Below are 9993 nucleotides of genomic sequence, written 5' to 3' on the forward strand. Positions count from 1 at the left end.
GTTCTCTCCTGCTCGACCTGTCTGCTATATAGCTTAGTGTCAGGCTGAGGAAAGGTCTGATCAAGATCTGTACAGGAGTGTGTCCTGGAGTACAAGGGTGTGATAAGAGACCAAATCCATCACTAACCAGGTGGCACTACACACACACATCGCACACACAAGAAAACAAACAACCCACTAAAAACAAGTTACAGACAGCCATAACCCACTGTACAATGGGAAACGCTTTTTTTGTGACAGGCCATTAGTGACCATTACAGCCATTCAGCCAGAGAGTGTAGGCCACCATAGTCACTGGTCCCATATTGCTGCACTTATCCAATCAGCGCTTCACTGGAGAACCGCTTCATCCTCATGACCTTTTGCTGGTAGTTTTCAATTATTTCTGGCTCTTCGTTTCATGTCCCCCATAAATTCTATCCCATCTGTAGATGATCGGAACGTAATTGATGAAGGTAAGTTGACATTTTCACCCCTCAATTCCCTCCCAGCCTCCACCCACCCCTGTGCCCTACCACAGCCTTCTGCCTATGTCCTCTATATCCTTCTCCGATGCTATAGACCCCTCATGACCTCACCATCCTCTCCGTCTCACTTCATCATGCCCACTCATCTCTCCTCTCATCTGCTCTTTGCATGCATCAAAGATATGGAGTGGGATGGGGGTGTGGGGGTGGGAGGTGGGATGGGAGGTGGGGTGTGGGGGTGGGATGGAATGGGGGTGGGATGCGGGTGGGAGGTGGGATGGGTGCGCCAGCTTCTTCTTTTTTTCCCTCTCTCCTCCATCGCTCTCCTCTGATTGCCTGCTTCGCGGGGTGCCAGAGGAAGGTGTCTCATGAGTCAGCCGGCGGTGACACCTTCATCTCCGCTCCGGTGGCTGCGTAGGGATCTCATCCACCTTCCTTGGTGGCAAGAAGAATCACTCCGGCACTCATTTTGCACCGATGCAGAGACACAAGCAGGCATGTGAAACACAGACACACTAAATACACAGATTCTTTACACAAACCTACGGTACAATATCAAGCACGCACAAACAGGGGCACCTCTCTCAGTTATAAGCTAATGTGCAGAGTTATATGGAAATGGGGAATTGGCCACCATGGGCATTCATACACAAATGACCAGGACAAACACATAGACGGATCTCACCATGTTAGGAGCTCTGTTTGGTGACACATAGACGGATCTCACCATGTTAGGAGCTCTGTTTGGTGACACATAGACGGATCTCACCATGTTAGGAGCTCTGTTTGGTGATAAGGGACTAATTAGCGGTCATGCAAACACACACACATAAACCAGTCCAGGGTATCTGACCCATGCAGAGGCTACTGTCTTCACAATCAGCCGTAATGTGTGTTGACTATTGAAGGTGCATGTACATACAAAACCTTAATAAAAAACACACACACACGCTTAATTAGTTTGAGTTGTGGGATTAGTCACTATATACATACGTACATACAGAGAGGCACAATCAAGTAGTCACTCTGTACCTAATTGGTATGTGTAATTAAGGTCTGGACAGGGATGACGGGTGATTGTGTGCACATCACTCACATCCCAGCTTATACTCTAAGCACCAACTTCATAGCCAACTCTCTGTATTACTGTTCTAGGTAATTATGTATGTTTTGTATGATTGGCATTGGATGTGTCCTGCACACACATGGATTGTACATTACAAAATGCTCACGGCAAAAGAGCCATTTCTCTCTCTCTCTCTCTCTCTCTCTCTCTCTCTCTCTCTCTCTCTGCTACAAAAAATTTGCATTTTGACTGTATATACACATAGTAGACATACATACACATGACTACACACCATACAGCTATGTGTGCAGGTCAAATATGTTATCTGGCACGATAAGGTATGTGTGAAGGAAGTGCTGGATTTCTGACCATAAATCCATTTAAAAATGCACACCATATAAACCTCTAGAACAGGGGAGCCATTCTGTCTGTTATCAGCTGCTCTGACCTATAAGAGACAGATAAGAGGAGATTAGTGTGTTTGTACATGGTGTGTTCAAGAAGATGTATTTGTATTCCTGTGTTTCTAGGCAGTTGTTAACCACCCACATATGCATGCTAGTCTTTGACGAATACTGTGTCAGTACCTGAATAAGCTCATCACTATCCCATATGATTCCCTCTGCCCCGCTTAATACACTGATGAAGTATTGTCTTCTGTCAAAAAAACAACAACCTTGAAAATGGAGCACCAATGGCTATTAACTTTTGTTAGGTAAGCCAGCATGACACCATTCTACACGACCACAGCATCCATACAATATGGAGAAAATGCAATAATACCTGCTTGTCTTTTTGAGTGAATTGTTTGCTATAAAAAATATCAGTGGATATTGTGGTGAGACCTCATCAGCCCAAATCCCCAAATCCTGCATAAATGGCCACAGAGGTGATTGAAAGGTTGTATAGGCAGGGAAAGGAGATGCCATGAAACTTGTAAATGACTGGCAGCTCCATTACACAGTTTGACCCCCCGTGAGTCGCACCCTGTTGAAGAAGACTGTCCTAATTGAGGACATTTGTGCGCACCAGGAATCCTTTTGGCTGATGTTTGACCTTCTCTAAACCGATTGAACTTCAGAACTCATCATGTTTCCCCCCCAGGCTGTTTTGGTCATATCGACTCCACGGGCATAATACTCTGTGCTTGTTTGGTCTGGTTTAGATGTTTGAGCCACTCTAATGACTTCTCTTTCAGATTGGAAAGCGACGGACACACATTTCCAGTCTGTCTCTCTGTCTGTCTGTCTGTCTGTCTGTTTATCATAACCTCACAGGTGTGACTGAGGGCATCAAATGGGACAGCAATGAGTTCATTCAGTGGTCGACATCCGAGAATATTCAGGTAACGCTTTGTGTTATTCCTGCTGAGGTTAAGAGACGTGGCGAAGAACCTATGCTTTTTTGACATACTGTGCACATATACAAACTCACACGACACAAGCTCTCAAACTCAGAATCTCATGACACTCACATTTACATCCAGTCTCATGGCATCTTTATCTGTGTGAGAAATCTGTGTGTGTGTGTGGGGGGGGGGGCTGAGGACGGAGGCCTCTGATAGGGTGTATAGGGGATGGCAGGCAGAGAGAAAGATGGGGAAGAAGAAAGAGAAAAGGAGGGGCGAGTCATAAAGTATGAACCAGGAGAACATGCTGTCCTCGACACCATTTTATAAAGGCAAAGGTTGAGAGACTCAAAAGAGGTGACCTTGCTAGGTGCTGAAAACTGCACGGATAAATCTGAGGGAATGACGAACTATTCGATTCACCCATAGAATGTATATGCACTCAAAGTGTATACCTACAGTAGGTGGATCTGGATATAAATGTCAACAACATATATTCATGCATACATTAGCCATATTTATGCATTTACTAGCCACGTCTTCAATCTTGCTAAATCCATTTGATTAGAAATACCCCCTAAGCAACCAAACTTATATCTGTGCCAGTTCAGTCCCCAAATATATACAGCACACTTACCATCACATAAGCAGACCTGAATATATGTGAGGGACAGAGGGTGTAGAGTACGTGTAGAGGAGCCTTCTGTGTGTATTTGCTCCACTTCCTCTGGTTTCCTGCCCCCCAGTGCGGTATGAATGTGACACCCTCGGCATGCGGACGCCATTCATCATCATCATCATCATCGCCAGCGTGTGAGGAGCCCAAGGATGGATGAGCTGATGAGAGCTGAGAGGTGATGAGAGCACGGACGTCTCTTCTCTTGACCCACACATGGATCATCACTTCACTCTTCAAAGCAGCTGTCACTGCAAACACAGGTTGGCTCCAACATCATGCTACCTTCACGCTACGCTCCTTTAAACAAGCTCACTTAACACACGGGCCCTGACCTACCTGAAACCTTTGTGGGTACTTGGTATAGTTGAACAAATATTCTAGTCTTACATATGTGCTTGTAGTGGTTGCCTCTTTGTGTAGGGAGAGGGCAGTCAATTCATGAGTGTTTTCTGCCACCTTGTGTTTCTCGAGGGTCCCTGCATCTTATATTCTGGTGGCATTTTTGTCACTTCCTGGATTTTATCCAGCCAGTGAGAAGAAGCACTGTGACCGGACCAAATACTACTGAACAGGGGCGGAGATCCCATTTCATTGTTGGGGGGGACAATAAACAGTAACATTTCAGAGAATAGTTCCTGGGGGGGGGGGGGGGGGGGATGAAAAAAATGCTGTCTGGCCCTATCTCCCTCTCTCTCTCCCTTACGCTCCTTTGCAACTTGCCTCACATTATGTCAAAGCGAAAAGCGAACACCGGTCTGTTATGCCGTGTAGTGCATTTAAAAATACTACTCTCACACGGTCAGCGTGGGTTTCGCTCGAACTTTACTGGAGCGACTTTCAACATGTAACGTAACTTCACCGGTGCAGAGGTGGAGACACGTCCCCCTGTCCCCCCCGGGATCTCTGCCTATGCTACTGAAGTATTGCATAGTTAATGAAATTCAATGAAATTACATTGTTTCAGGGACAGGGGATAGTGTTGCAATTTCCTGAGCATTTTTTTTAACCACTATCAGATGCGGTGTTAGATGTCCATCTACTTTTACACAGTCCGTTTCTATGCATTGATGAGTACTCTGCAGATGTTTATTTCCTGATACAAAATTGCTTCACTTCCAAAAGGTTCCATGAATCATTTTAAAGAAAACAGGCTTCACACACCACAGTGACTTATTCTTTTGGATTTTTTGGATTCCTTTCATAATCAGCTTTTAAGACACATGCAGTACTGTCAGGACATTTGTGCAAAATATGTCAGCAGATCAGCAGAGACTGAGCTTACTTCCTGTGCTACCAGACTGTGCCACTTGCTTGTGTTATCAGTAGTTTGTAAATGTGGCCATGACCTTGAGAAGTGAAGTGAGTACCTTCCTCACTGTCAAACTATTTGGTCTCTCATGTTATCACAGGAAACTGTGCAATATGCACACTGTTAAAAATAGATGTAACAAAGGTTCTTGATGTGGTTAATTCTGATTAGGTAAGCAATAATAGTGGTACAGGGAAGAAGAGAGGTGGCTAGATCTATAAAAAGGGCTCGGGAACTTTGTCCTGAGTTAGTCTGCCTGATCGCTCTTGCCTTAAGCTTAGGGTTTTGCGATGCTGCATGGACCAGCTCAGCAGCAGTTAACTACTCTGAAATAAACTCTTCAGGATATTCATACCTTCGTGCCTTGAGAAGTTTCTTGAGAACTCTTAGAATTTTCCACGACAATTGCAGACGCTAGGGATAGATTTAATGTAAGCAAAAGTTACATGCTCTACACCAATGGTTCCCAAACGGTGTGCCGTGAGGCAAGGCCAGGTGTGCCGTGGGATTTTGTGACAGCCATACAAATTTTGCAATAAAATATCAGAATTGATGGCTTAGCGCCAGTAAGATTTGTAACAAAATATCAGCCTTGGTGGCACATACAGCGTACAAGTTAATGAACTTGGTGGCGCGTTCGAACAGCTCTCGCGCAAAGAGCGGGAGCTGCAAAACACACAGGCGCGCGAAGAATGTTACCTTAGAATGTCCTGTCAAACAACAATAACGGCTTGCGGTTAGCAATTTTGCTAAAACGTCATTAAGAAAGACAGAAAATGGATCGCTTTATTGTGAGGAGCAAACCACAGATAGTCAGCGTAGAAGAACCACTTAAAGAGAAGAAAAGAAAAACTGTCAGTAGACAGTATCACGAAAGCTACCTGTCTTATGGCTTCAGCTGGACCGGGGATGTCAACTGCCCCCATCCCGAGTGCGTCATCTGTCGGGAGAAGTTGGCTAATGCTAACATGGTGCCAAGTAAACTGAAGAGGCACTTGGAAACCAAACATCCCTTTCATGTTGAGAGAAACTTGGCCTTCTTTAAAAGAGCGAGTGATCTGAACCAGAGGCAGCAAGACCGTTTGTTGGACTGTGTTAAAGTGTCTGATAAGGCTATGGAGGCAAGTTATATGCTAGCGGAGCTTATTGCAAAGCAGAAAAAAACACACACAATAGCGGAAAAAATCTGCGAGCAACGACAGGCACATGTTTCTCACTAGCTTGTAAGTAGGCAAAATAGCAAATGTTAAATAGCAAATGTACAATATAAAATGTTTAAATGCTGATTCAAATATAAATTAATGCATTCACTGTTTTTTACAAGTATTTATTACAAAGAGTTATGATTCAACTGGATATCCAAGTCTCCCTTTTTTTCTTCATTCTAATCGGATGACCCTCAGTGATTGCACCTTTCCCTATAACATTAGTAAATACAAATAAACGTTTACAGAGTGATAACACATGTTATAGAGGCTATTTTGCACGGATATGAATACAGGTGTGCCTTGAGATTTTGGCTTGCCCTTTGGTGTGCCTTGGGCACAAAAAGTTTGAAAACCACTGCATTAGATAATACATGGCGGGCCAAATAAAATTACTACGTGGCCCATTCAAATCAATGGAACTTTTTGCAACATTCAGAGGAGCCGGCGGGCCGGATGAAATCGCTTGGCGGGCCGGATTTTGACACATGTGCTCTAATGTGTTGGGGAACTGATTAAACAGAATTGATTAAAAAACAACACCTGTTGGTCGAACCCGTGTAAGGTGTAATTAGGAATGCGCTACACTAAATTATTGTTTATTGTCTTTAAATAGTTTAGCTGTGTGTTTGTGTGTGTGTGTGAGAGAGAGAGACATTTTACAAGATATTCAGTGCCATCCAAGCAGACTCAGATCGTTCATTGAGTTCAAATTCCACTTAAAAATGTTACTGCATCGCGGTGCGAAATATGACCGCTGCATAGAGTAAGTGCACTGACTGGAGTGTTTTTGAGGCCGCATCTACATCACTGGACGAACTCACGGACACTGTGACGTCATATATCAGTTTTTGCAAAGGCATGTGTGTACCCACCAAAACGTACCGCATCTTTAATAACAACAAACCATGGTTCACAGCAAAGCTCAAGCAGCTTCGTCAAGCCAAAGAGGAAGCCTTCAGGAGTGGGGACAGGATCCTGTACAACCAGGCCAGAAACACACTGACTAGAGTAGCAAAGAGAAGCTACTCTAAGAAGCTGAAAAACAGGTTTTCAGCTAACGACCCTGCGTCAGTGTGGAGGGGCCTGCAGGACATCACCAACTATAGGAAATCCTCCCCCCACTCCATGGAGAACCCTCAACTGGCTGACGAACTGAATGTGTTTTACTGCAGATCTGATCACCCCACATTCACACCCCTCACCCGCTCCAACCCAGACTTCACACAATCATCTGCACCCCCTGTTATCACCCCCCCCCCCCCTGACACCCCACCGGCATTGACGGTCTGTGAAGAGGATGTGTGCCAGCTCTTTCAGAGACAGAAGACAAGGAAGGCATCAGGCCCAGACGGTTCGACACCCTCCTGTCTGAAAGCCTGCGTTGATCAGCTAGCCCCCATCTTCACACGGATCTTCAACAGATCTCTGGAGCTGTGTGAAGTCCCCTCCTGCTTCAAACGCTCCACCATCATCCCGGTTCCCAAGAAATCCTCCATCACTGGACTGAATGACTACAGGCCCGTCGCCCTGACGTCTGTGGTCATGAAATCCTTTGAGAGACTGGTATTGACCCATCTGAAGGGCATCACAGGCCCCCTGCTGGACCCTCTGCAGTTTGCCTACCGGGCAAACAGGTCAGTGGATGATGCAGTCAACATGGGGCTGCACTACATCCTGCAACACCTTGACTCCCCAGGGACCTATGCAAGGATGCTGTTCGTGGACTTCAGCTCGGCGTTCAACACCATCATTCCAGAAGTCCTCCTCACCAAACTTACCCAGCTCAGTGTGCCTGCCTCCACCTGTCAGTGGATCACAAACTTCCTGATAGACAGGAAGCAGCAGGTGAGGCTGGGTGAAACAACATCCAGCACCTGGTCAGTCAGCACTGGTGCACCTCAGGAAATGCGTGCTCTCCCCACTGCTCTTCTCCCTCTACACAAACGACTGCACCTCAGGAGACCCATCTGTTAAACTCCTAAAATTTGCAGACGACACATCAGTCATCGGCCTCATCCGTGATGATGATGAGTCTGCATATAGGCGGGAAGTTGAACAGCTGGTCCTGTGGTGCGGTTGCAACAACCTAGAGCTGAACACGCTTAAAACCGTGGAGATGTGATAGTGGACTTCAGGAGGAGCCCCCCCAGCACTGCCCCCCCTCACCATACACAACAGTACTGTGTTGGCTGTGGAATCCTTCAGGTTTCTGGGATCCACAATCTCCCGGAACCTGAAGTGGGAACCCAACATCAACACAATCATCAAGAAGGCCCAGCAGAGGATGTACTGCCTGCACCAGCTTAAGAAGTACAACCTGCCTCAGGAGCTGCTGATCATGTTCTACACCGCAGTCATAGAGTCTGTTCTGTGCACTTCAATCACTGTCTGGTTTGGATCGGCCACCAAACTGGATAAGAACAGACTCCAACGGACAGTCAGGTCTGCTGAAAAGACCATCGGTGCCAACCTGCCCACCATCCAAGACCTGTACACCTCCAGAGTCAGGAAACGGGCAGGAAAAATCACTGCAGACCCCTCACACCCCGGACAAAAACTATTCAAACTCCTCCCCTCTGGTAGACGCTACAGATCACTGTTCGCCAAAACCTCCAGACACAAAAACAGTTTCTTCCCCCTCGCCGTCTCACTACTGAACAGCTAACCCACTGTAGCATATATACTGTAGCATATATATTTATCCCTGCACTTCTTGCACTCTCCACTTCTTCTTTGCACTATTGTTGTGTAACATTTCACAGCTACTGTATATAGCCATACCGCCTTGTATACATTTCTTAAACTTCTTAGACCGTTGCACTGTTGCACTGTTTGTTTTTTATTGTGTTGTAATGTATATTTTGTGTAAGCATATATATAAATATGTATATATATAAATATATTAGAAACAAAAACAGATATTGTTCATTGCATTTGGAACATTTTGGAATATTTAATGTGGGTTGGTTATTTTTTACAACCATTTTATTTAGCTTTTTCGTAGGAAAAAAAAAAACGTCTTGCTTATCACAGCATACCCCAGTGGTCAAATGTCAAGTTTGTCAAGTCAAAGAGTTGCTGAGCTATGATCTTTGTGTCAGCATCATGAATTGCACTACAAAGACAATGGAGGGATTTACAGATAAATACTTGATATATGTACCTTAAATACCTCTGAAGTTAGAATAGTTTCAAAATTCACAAATATATAAATGTATTTTGTGATTCACAAATAAATGTTACCCGGTTCACAAATAAATGTCACGCGATTCACAAATGTATTGCTTGATTCACATATGAATTTGACGCCATTCACAAACACGGTTACATTTATTTAAAGACCATCGATCTGGCATTTACAAACCTCTCGCCATTTGTGAACATCCCTGCATATATTTGTGGATTGTTGGCCAATAACACGAAATATAGAGTTGGGGTGACATTCCAGCCGCTGGATGACTCTGCTTTAACTCAATTACTATTATTTGAGCCTATCCCACTGCAGAGGGCGCTAGCAAACATTAGGTCTTTATTCCGGATCAGCCATGTGGGCCTACAATCATGCTCAATTGTCAAGTGGATTGATGAAATCTAAATTGTCGACCAAAAATCGGTGGTAAACAATTAATAACATCATGGGAAAATTAAAAACTTTGACACACATTGTATGACCGCCCTGTGGAGCTATATGTTTTCATTATTAAAACCAACTCATATGAGTATCCTTTTCATGGATCTCTTTGCATTCTTATAACGGAGTGTAACGCAAACCCCGAGCCACTATCTTAACAGCATTTAACATGAGGATGATCCGGGTTCAATTATTGTTGTATGTTTTGAGGGAGTTTCGTAAATTTGAAGCTTTGCGCCTCAGCCCAATTGTTTGAAAGCAAAGATCATGGAAACACTTTCTCGT

Source organism: Clupea harengus, chromosome 15 (assembly GCF_900700415.2).
Source record: "Clupea harengus chromosome 15, Ch_v2.0.2, whole genome shotgun sequence".
Classification (NCBI taxonomy): domain Eukaryota; kingdom Metazoa; phylum Chordata; class Actinopteri; order Clupeiformes; family Clupeidae; genus Clupea; species Clupea harengus.